Genomic DNA, 11,147 nt, shown 5'->3' with positions numbered 1-11,147 from the left:
TAAGGAAATTTATTAACAGATGTTGTGAAAATGAAAATGGTAAAGATATTTGCGGAAATTATTTTATGAATTTGACAACTTACGTGAACGGGCGATTACGTGTTCCTTTGCTGGCTGCTGGATCAAAAGAGGACGAGCCTCTTTGCGACATGAGCCGATGAACCCGAGATACAGCTCCTTCGTTGGGTTTCCCGGCAACAAAGTTGCTATACCGCGGGCTCACAGCGGTAAAACTCTAAGATACATGCGTACCACCACTCACACATGCCCGTGTGTATTAGTAATCACAAGCATATGTGGGTGGTAGTAAACGAAGAAAATTATGTTACGAGGGGGGGGGAGATATATTTAGGCCTGTGGCCTAAACATACCGGCCCCCTTGCCGTAAGCAACAAAGAAAACATTAAAAAAAGGGATGCCACGTGATCGCACGTCCAGTAAGGCGCTAATGAAAGAAGGCAGTGCAGATGCGGACTGCAAGCACTGCACGCCAGATGGTTGACCTCACGTTTCGCTCTCCTGTGGAAAAAGAAAAGATGTTATTAAATACACGTACGTGGTTTTAAATCCCGTGCTGTAATTACTTATTTTTGTGAAACAACTCCTATTTTTGGCAGGCTCCTGAGACTACCAGCCCGAATACGGTTGGTTGGGTCAGGAGACCGCCAACTGTTGTTGCTGGCGTTCCGCTCACCATCAGTTCGGCGTATAGATCAGCGCCGAGTGTAATACGAACTGGCGATGAGCGGTAGAACTGCGGATCTGCAAGCCGCATAAATTCGAATGGAACGGCAACCTTTGGATCCACATTGGATGGCGGACTTAACCGATAGTGGCCGTTGACCACGGCGGCTTGGGTAGTGACATGAGTCGTTGACCCGAACTTGCCGCGCAGAATAAGTGTGCATTGCCCTGATCCTTGGCGCTCTAACTGCAAATCGCGTACCAGCTCTGCATCGACGATGGTGCTGGCGGCGCAGGGATCAATGATGGCACGAACCAGATGTAGGTGCCCACCTCAGCTGCCCAAATATCGGGAACAAATGCAGGCATGGAATTGTGATCATTACCATTATTGCCAGTAGTTGTTGAAGTACTTCTACTACCACTGCTACCTGACGCGCTGCTACTACCGGTTGCTGCATACTGACGAAAGGGCATCACTACCGCAGAGTTAGATGGGCTTGATGGTATTCGGCTTCCTCGTTGCCTACGATTGATATTTATTAAGACATCTTGGGTGGGTTCGCGACTACCTCTAGCAGTTGGATTTGGTTCGCTTTATTGAAAACACCGCTGGATCTAGTACTTAGTACTGTATCTGAATGTGCAGTCATTGTTAGAAGCTCTGATAATGGTTTTGCTATCCTATTCGCACTAGAATAATTTTGGTGATGCGGATAAATCGAACAATTATCAGAGAATCCAAGTAGGCGTACACCTGTAGCATATGGGGAGCAAATAATACGACCGTCGGACGAGAAACATGTTTTTTTTTTTTTTTGAAGGTTTTTTCTTTGTTTAATTCTTTTGCGTAGTATGTCAGCTTCTCTTTTACGTTTACGTCTGACCAGAAGAAAGCTGTTTATGGAGGGTGGTGGCATTACAAAGCACGCTAAACCTGCTGTGGCGTCTGCGGCACGTGTCATTTCACAACCTCTGCCCGCAACTGAATGGGATTTATCTTCTGGACTTGAAGTGAAGGAGGATGATATTTTCGATCAAGAGGTTACCAAAAAGAGCAAACAATATGCTTTAGCCCTTGAGCGGCCGCGTTCTCTATATTTAGCTCATGATGATGAAGTGAAACACGAGTAGAGGATGGGGTGTCGAAAGAAGTTCCGCCTAACGTGTATGTATTTTTTTTATAGTATGAATTTTTGAATTGGTTCTAATTATTTCAAACTTTACCTTTGATTTCGTAGGAGGTGTTAAGCTTCCACACGGAAGATGACTTGACCATGAAACAAGGTGAAATATTGCTCATCAATGATGTCATACAAAAGCACATGACTGGCGGTGGTAAATTGAGCCAATTCAAGAGGATTGGGACTTCTTACAACTTCACGTTGCACTGTACTTTCATAGCGCTGTGAGCTTTCAAAATGCGGTGCCCGTTTCGGTATTAGATTGGTGAGTGTTTTATCAATGTATGTAAATGTAACAAAAAATTTAAAACCGTTGGGAATACATACCAGTGAAAAATCTTCCTATCCCTCCATTGCCATAAATTGAAGTGCCATAAATTGAACATTTATGTTCTAACTCAGCATTTCTTTTACATGTGTATACAGAAAATCAGACTAAATATTAATATTCATTTTGAAAATCAAGTTAATTGATTAACTATGCAAACATGTCAAAATATGCAACTAATGCAATATACCAATCGTCTACAAAATGTTTGACAAGGGCTATTGAGCAGATGATTTAAGTACTCGAACAGCGATTGAAGAGGTGATCGAGGCTGTTTACTGTTGTGAACGTTTTTATCAAACATTCGCCACTTGTATGTATTCACAGTGTTGAAAATCCCCCACACCAGAAAAAAAGGATGTTGACTTCGGATATTAGTTTCTCCTGTAAAAAAAGGAGACCGCATGCGCTTTATGCACCATTGATTGGGTAATTTTTTGAAATGAAAGGTACCGAGCCACTCGCTTCATTAAGCGAACCTCCGTTAGCAACCCCAAGCAATTATTACGCTTTTACAAAAGTAGTTAAAATGGATAGCAGCCGTTTCCTCCTTAACCATTAGGGCAATCAAAGTAAACTGCATGCAACTACTCATATGTAGATGTTGTGCCTAATCAAGCAAAGCCGATTATCCTTTGTTGCAAATGCAGCAAAAACTTAAATCTTTATTATTTATGATGTTCTTCTATTTTCGTAAATTATTGCAGATAATTAATTTTTCATTGTCATTTGTTAGATTGACAATAAAATCCGACCCTCAAACACAAAAGAAAACCAGAAATTTCACGTCACGTACTACGCTTTCTAGGCAATACAGCCCAATCTAACATTGAAGATTGGCATAACTTAAGCTTCCTCACCAGTTGATTGCAGTTTTATTATTGATGAAGGGGTAAATGCCAAACTCGTTGGAGGTGAAATTTATACCCTCCAGCACTTCCACTGTTTTTGAAAGTATGTTCAGCGGTAATTATAAAAAGGCAGATGCTAGTGTCAACATACCACTGCCTTTTTGCAAATAATTTGGGTTATACCCAGTAAACGTTCGAAATATGAATCATAAATGAGTATTCAAGAATAATCACATTTAAGGTACATTTTCCTCCCGACGATACATTAGTTTCTTATTCGAAAATACTTTTAAATTTCGAAGTTTGGTTCATATGGGATATCATATATGGGAGATTTGATTGCGGATTCTGCGGCAGATAGTGAATCTGCGTTAGGGTATGTTGGCCTCGTTCTGGGGGACGAGAGCTGGGTTATTGGTTTGTTGGCCTCGTTCGGGGTGAACGAGAGCTGGGTTATTGGTTTGTTGGCCTCGTTCTGGGTGAACGAGAGCTGGGTTGCTTGGGAATAAGGAATATGGACTATTAAAGTTCATTTTCGTTGTCGTTGGGCGGAAGTAGTACCAGTTTCGCGATTGGTCGGGTAATTTGTCCCTTCATTGTATGAACGTCAACAACACGTACACGGTTATCGGAACCTGGGTGTGTGTTGACGACTCTCCCCATTTTCCACTCGTTCGGTTGTAGATTATCCTCCTTGATGACGACTAGGTCCCCGGGTTTTAAGTTGGATTGTGGATGTTTCCATTTATACCGTTTCTGGATCTCGGTGAGGTATTCCGATTTCCATCTTTTGCAAAAGGTCTGATGAAGGGCTTTCATCTTTTGCCATCGGTTTACAATGGAGGCAGGGTTTTCACTACAGTCGAGTTCAGGTGGAGCTAAAAGATGCCCACCTACGAGAAAATGGCCTGGAGTAAGCGGCTCCAGGTCGGAAGCGTCGTTGGATGAGGGACTTAGAGGTCTCGAGTTGAGGCAGGCCTCAATTCGACATAAGAGGGTTGTAAACTCTTCGAGAGTATATTTATGATCAGACGCGATCTTTTTAAAATGGGTCTTAAAACTTTTTACCCCCGCTTCCCACAAACCTCCCATGTGAGGAGCGCTTGGCGGTATAAAATGCCATTCTATAATGTGATGGCTATATTTAGTCAACGTTCCGTCCCTTGCTTCACGCAGAAATGCTTTAAACTCGGATCGTAAAGATCGAGAAGCTCCGACAAAGTTAGTACCATTGTCGGAGTAAACGTTTTTCGGACAGCCTCGTCTGGATACGAATCTGGCGAAGGCAGCTAGGAAGGACCCGGTACTAAGGTCGTTTGTCGCTTCTAGATGGATGGCTTTCGTCGAAAAGCAGACAAACAGGCAGACGTATCCTTTCGAAATTCGACATCCCCTCCCTCTGTAGGATTTTATATCGAATGGTCCCGCGAAATCTACCCCAGTGTTAGTGAAGGCCCTAGTAAAGGTGGTGCGCTCTTTCGGAAGGATCCCCATAAGTTGCGTTTGTGTCCGCTTCCTGTAAATAGTGCAGACTTTACAGTTGTGGATAACCGACCTTATCATTACTTTAACGCGTGGGATCCAGTACTGAGTGCGGATATGACGTAGCATCAGCTGGTTCCCTCCATGCAGGGTGGTCTCATGAGAGGATTGGACGATAAGTCTGGATAACCTGCAAGTATAAGGGAGAATAATGGGATGACTTTCATTATGGGACATGTCTTTCGATGCCCCAGTTCGCCCCCCAGTTCGAATGATGCCTTCTTCATCTATATATGGGTTCAGGGGTAGAATCTCACTCTTCCCATTTATTAGATTTCCTGACTTCAAGTTTGCGTACTCTTCTTGATAATGTTGCCTCTGGCATATTGTTATCAATCTTCGCGTTGTTTTTTCTATTTCGTCAGGAGCGATCGAATGAGAATCCCTTTTCAAGGAGGCTTTAGTTTTTGGGTGCGTATTCTGGAAAAACCGAAGAATATAGGATATAACCCGCAAAGCCCTTGGTAAATCGGAAAACCTATCCAGAATATCAAAGTTATTTTTCACCAAAGTTGTATGAACTTTCACCCTCTTTTCCTCCATATTCGTATTGTAATCTTCTTCTTGTGTTGGCCAATTTTCGTTGTCTTCTTGTAACCAAGAAGGTCCCTGCCACCACAAAGAATTGTTTATTAGGTCCGAAGCGTAGAGGCCTCTGCTCGCCAAATCTGCAGGATTTGACGCGGAGTCTACGTGCCGCCATACTTTGTCTCCTACTTTATCGATGATTTTAGTTATTCGATGTGCCACGAACGTTGACCACGAACATGGTGGTTTTCGGATCCATGCCAGTACTATAGTCGAATCTGTCCAAAGGGTTACTTTAATGTTTGAAAGTTGCATATTTTCTATGGCCGACTCTATAATTTCTGCAAGTAGGACTGCGCCGCAGAGTTCCAGTCGTGGCAATGATATGGTTTTGACCGGGGCTACTCTCGTTTTGGCCATCAACAGGTTGGTGAAGACTTGATCCTTTGTTTGTACCCTCAGGAAAACAGTGGCGGCATATGCTTTTTCCGAGGCATCGCTGAATCCATGTATTTCGACATTGTCCTTCAATGTGTAGTGAACCCATCGCGGTATGCGTATATCGTTGATCTTTTCGTAGTCCGTCATGAATGATTGCCACCGATGTAGAGTAGTTTCAGACACATCTTCATCCCAGCCTGTCCCTTCCAACCAAATATTTTGCATTATTATTTTGGCTACAATTACGACTGGTGCCAGCCAGCCAAGAGGGTCGAAAAGTTTTGCGATCGCAGAAAGTATTGACCTTTTTGTTACGGCGTGGTTATTGTCAAAGGGTTTCGCTGTGAAGTAAAAGTAGTCGAAATGGGCGTTCCACCTGATACCGAGTGCTTTTACCATGCTGGTGTCTTCAAACTCAAGAAAATCCTACTTTCCTTAACCTAATCTTTAACAAATACGTGGGTGCGCGCCGTTGCCACCACGCATTTGTTCACATTGAATTAAACAAATTTTTCCACATAAAAATCACTTGCGCCTATTTACACCGGCAGTACGTTTGCAATTTAGTTTGTTGCTTTATCACAAAGTGCACTTAGTTTCATACACACATATTGACGTTGTTGTTTGGGTGGCCAATAGCCTTATTCCTTGCACAATTATTTGAACTATTGAAGAATTATTATTCTCATTTGCGGCAATACACAAATCAGTTTTTACTGATCTAATTTTGTGATACAAAAGTTCACAGTCCTTGGTTAAATTACCAAAAGTCCATAACAAGCGTTCATATATTTTTATCTTCACTGACACAATTTTTTCACTAGCCATTACTTATTGGCTTACACAATTTGTTAACACAGCTGCATTAGCACATTCCTTAACATTTACGTGCGTGCGCGCCGTTGCCACCACGAAATTGTACTTATCCCACTTGGCACATAAGCCTCTGTACAGTCCTTTTCACGTTAGCCATAACTTATCGGCTTACACAATCAATTGGTAAATTTGTGCATACATACGCATACACCAAACCCTTTCACTTGTCACATTATCACTTCCAAGTTCTGTCCTTTGGCGACATTTTCACTCACTACTCTCTGCAAAGGCAATTTCTGTATAAACTTTTGGGTTTTTATTTTTATCCACAATGGAGACCTATACACGCCAAGCAGATGCAGTGACGGAGTATGAAAATGACTTCAACGACATGTCACCTTCACAACACAGTAAACACTCCCTAATATACCAAAGGGATGAGTTAAAAACTCTGTGGGAAGCTACGAAGGTGACATACGAAAAGCTCTTAGGTTCATCAGAGCTTGATTCAAAGGACTTATCGGCTATCAAGAAGAAGCATAAAATGTGCTATTTTAGCTTCCTAAAGTGTCAGGCGGCAATAGCTGAGCTTTTGGAAAATTTTGAAAAGAAAGATAAGAAAGTAGATGTCTCAGATAACATGGAATATCATGTGCGCCTGCCAGCATGTGATACGGATATTTTCAAAGGTGACTATATTTCATGGCCGTCTTTTAGGGACATGTTTACTGCCATATATATTAATAATAGTAAACTCCATGCAGTGCAAAAACTATACTATTTAAGGCAAAAAACTCAAGGGGAGGCCAAAGAGATAGTGGAACGGTGTTCCTTAACAACAGACGGTTTCGATACAGCGTGGAAAAATTTATGTGACCGATACGAAAACAAACGTATCTTGGTCAATGCCCAATTAAAAATTCTTTTTAGTTTAAAAGCAGTTGAGAGCGAATGCGGTAGCTCCATTAAAAAACTGCAACGTGAAATAAACAATTGTATCTCAGCGCTTCAATGTCACAAGATTGACATATCAAACTGGGATGCAATTCTAACGTATTTGTGCTCCACAAAACTGCCAGAAACCACACTGGCTCTATGGGAACAAACCATAGAAAATAAAACAGAAATTTCAAAATGGGCAGATATGGATAAATTCTTATCCAGCAGATTCCAAACGTTGGAAACTGTCGTAGATATAAGAGGGGATACGGTTTCAAAACCCTCTAAGCCACATGCTTCTCGTTCCTCGGCAGATACATCGTCGAAACGATTAGGGTCCTACCAGGCAAGTGCAACAACAGCCAAACCTACGTGTAAGATGTGCAAAAGTCCTGCACATCGAATTTCAAAGTGTGAAAAGTTCTTACGTTTAACACCCAATAAACGGTTTGAACAAATGAAGAGCAGCCGTGGGTGTATAAACTGCCTTTCTGCTGGCCATTCGGTGACAAGGTGCACCAGCCAAATGAACTGTACCACATGTCATTTAAGACATCATACGCTGCTTCATATTTCGAATCAGCCAAAACCAACAAATACTTCCGACACGATCGGAGCATCTACCTCACGGGAAGCTCAAATACGACGCAATGCTGAAAGAGAAAACGCTCCGATTAATAATGTGAACTCATGTTTCGCAAACACAAATAAAGGGGTATTACTAGGGACAGCTCAGGTCAAGATTCATTTTAATGGTGTTGACTATTCGGCGAGAGCCCTAATAGACTCGGGATCTGAATGTTCATTCATTACCGAGAAACTAAAGCGCAGAATTAATCTGCCATCCAAACACCTGCATGCCCAAGTTTCGGGCATCAATAATACAATGTCTGCACAAGTAAAAGAAGCGTGCAACATACAACTGCGGTCACCAACCGACCCATTAATCGAGATCAATACGATCATGCTGGTTTTACCACAACTGACAGGGAATCTTCCAACTTGCCGAATAAATGCAATGACTAGGCAAGCATTCCCTGACTTAGTACTGGCTGACAAAAGATTCTTTGTCAATGAGCCAGTCGACTTAATTCTGGGCGGAGACATATACCCCCAAATTATGCTAGGCGGTATCAGGAAGGACGTGCTAAACACATTAATAGCACAGGAAACGGTGTTCGGCTGGATTTTGACAGGCCGGACAGATGCGGTTGATACAAATAAGACCCTAGTTTCATATTTCAATGAGGTCACTTTAGATAAACAATTGGCGGCTTTTTGGGAGATAGAGGAAATTCCAAAGAAAAGGAGCATCAATAACGATGACACTTACTGCGAGGAGCTATACAAATCCACAACAGTTCGGAACAACGATGGCAAATACGTAGTCTCCTTACCCTTTAGGAAAGAGTTTAACTTAGGCCCCTCATTAAGAAGTGCGTGCTCTCAATTCTATCGCAACGAGACACGACTTGCGAAAAACCCAGTCCTTCAAACGGAATACAATAGAGTTGTATCCGAATATGAAACTTTAGGGCACATGAAACAAATAGGCAATATTTCGCCAGACTCAAATGACTGTTACTTCCTACCTCACCATGCTGTTATAAAGGAGGGAAGTACAACGACAAAAGTCAGAGTCGTATTTAATGCATCTTGTCCTACCACTAATGGCAAAAGTCTAAATGATGCCTTATATCCAGGTCCGATTCTTCAATCCGACCTGACAGTTCTTATACTACGTTGGCGGCTGTTCAAATACGTATTTAACAGCGACATAGAGAAAATGTATCGCCAAATATGGGTCAATGAAGACCAAACAAAATATCAGCGAATCATATTTCGCAAATGCCCCAAAAACCCAATTAACATTTATGAATTGAAAACGGTAACCTTTGGGGTTAATTGTGCTCCGTATCTTGCGATTCGAACGCTGCACCAACTAGCTGATGACGTGGAGGCATCGCATCCAATGGCAGCAGATATACTGCGAAATTGCATGTACGTTGATGACGTACTCGCCGGTGGACACAGCATCGAAATTGCAATCAAGGCAAGGGACGAAGTATCATTGGCATTGCAATCGGCAGGTTTCCCATTGCGAAAATGGACGTCCAACTGCAAGAAAATCCTACAGGGTATACCGAAGCAACACCTATTAAGCAAACACTACGGTGTTTATTGTGATACAGTGCGCATTATAGCGAGGTATGTACATGAAACCAACAATAGGCGCCAAATATTGGACGATGTACCAAGAACATTTGCGTTATTTGCATCACATCATTGTTGATAAGAAATTATTTAAAGAGGCATCAATGTAGTGCGATTCATAAGCGTCAAGTATATATGATAACCGAAAAGGCTCACCAAACTTATAGCAAACATAAGTGATACAAAGAACAGGAACAGTATGTGAAATCGTCCCATGCCACCATCCAAATCGCCCCGCCAAAAACGTATAAAATATTCCAGCGATGTTAAGGCCACTTACAAACAATAAAGTAACGCATAGCCCAAAAAAAAAAAGTACAAAATATTTGTAATTAGTAAAGTTAACACAATTATTCACCCACGGACAATGATGATCCATTTTGAGTACACAAGCGCCACAAACGCTGCAATGATGCGCACGATCTGGTTTGATTATTTTACATTTTTCACAAAACGCACCGAGCCATTTAGCGTGCGATTTGTAACTGGCAGCGTTTTAGCAAAATTTTCTAAAATTCGTTTTTGCTGTTCTTGTGTATCCGCATGGAAAAAATATTATATGTCAGTTTCGGGTATGCGCCAATTCGATGGCACTGTACCGACTGGAGTAAATATGGTATTCCAATAGGACCAAAAGAAGAGTATACATATTATAGGATAAAAGATGAGAAAAACAATTTGCTCAAATGTGTTTTCAATAGAAAGCAAACAACTGCACCACATAAGCATAGTAGGACCACGCAATAACCGCTGCTATGAATATGACTGGTATCCATTTTATAGCCGCCATACAACCGGCGCATGGTATTGATCTCTTACCGTCGCTTTCATAATTTCCCATTCTGGCTGGCATGAATTATGGAAGTAAATTTCTCAAATATTTAAAGAAATATGTTGAGCTAAAGTTGGCCCCGTGACGACTCTTGCAAATCCTTCAATAAGGGCAGCGCGTTCATCTAGTTGCCAAAATTGCAGATAGCAGATGGAAAGCACTTCGGAATCGGCAATTTTTGACTCGCAAAAAAAACAATGCACATTAACACTACGCTGGAGATATCGCCAAAGTAAACGCTACACACCACTGATCGCTTGATGCTTTTACTTTTCAAGAAGTTTAAGCAAATATTAGCGAGGCAGTATTCATAAACTTTAATTCACTACACCTTTTCCCTTTCCCAACTCAAATGCTTACATATTACATTTTTTTGTACAAAAATTATCCGCTTCCTTTTTCCACCAACTTGTGAGGCAGCACTCGCAGAATCTAACGCCAAACTTCTCCGTTTTCTGGGCAATTTTAAAATGGCAATCCAACACTTAAATGTCAATTATGAATATAACTTTTACGGCGACTAACTCTCGCTTTGTTCAATTTAATATTTTCTGCTCCAAAAAACGGAAATACTCCCAGCGAAAGTGAAATTAAAAGTTTTCTTCCCGAAAACTTTCACCACAGTTACAACTTCTTTTGTTACCACACTACGGAAACCGTTCTCACCGCGTGTTTTATATGAATGACATTTTTTTTTTCATTCAGGAAGTGAGAAATTGTAGAAAACGTCAAAATCTCTACATTTAATGTATGACTGTCAATTATTATTGCAATACAAACGTTAGGCC

General features: G+C 41.5%; 1 pseudogene; it reads right to left on the bottom strand.

Moving 5' to 3' along the window:
- Positions 1-9,617: 9,617 nt before the first annotated feature.
- Positions 9,618-10,480, bottom strand: LOC137241607 (palmitoyltransferase ZDHHC15B-like; annotated as a pseudogene).
- Between the last annotated feature and the right edge of the window lie 667 nt (positions 10,481-11,147).

Source organism: Eurosta solidaginis, chromosome 2 (genome assembly GCF_040869045.1).
Source record: "Eurosta solidaginis isolate ZX-2024a chromosome 2, ASM4086904v1, whole genome shotgun sequence".
NCBI lineage: Eukaryota > Metazoa > Arthropoda > Insecta > Diptera > Tephritidae > Eurosta > Eurosta solidaginis.
The sequence above is the reverse complement of the archived record's forward strand: the minus strand, read 5'-3'. Positions and strand labels throughout refer to the sequence as shown.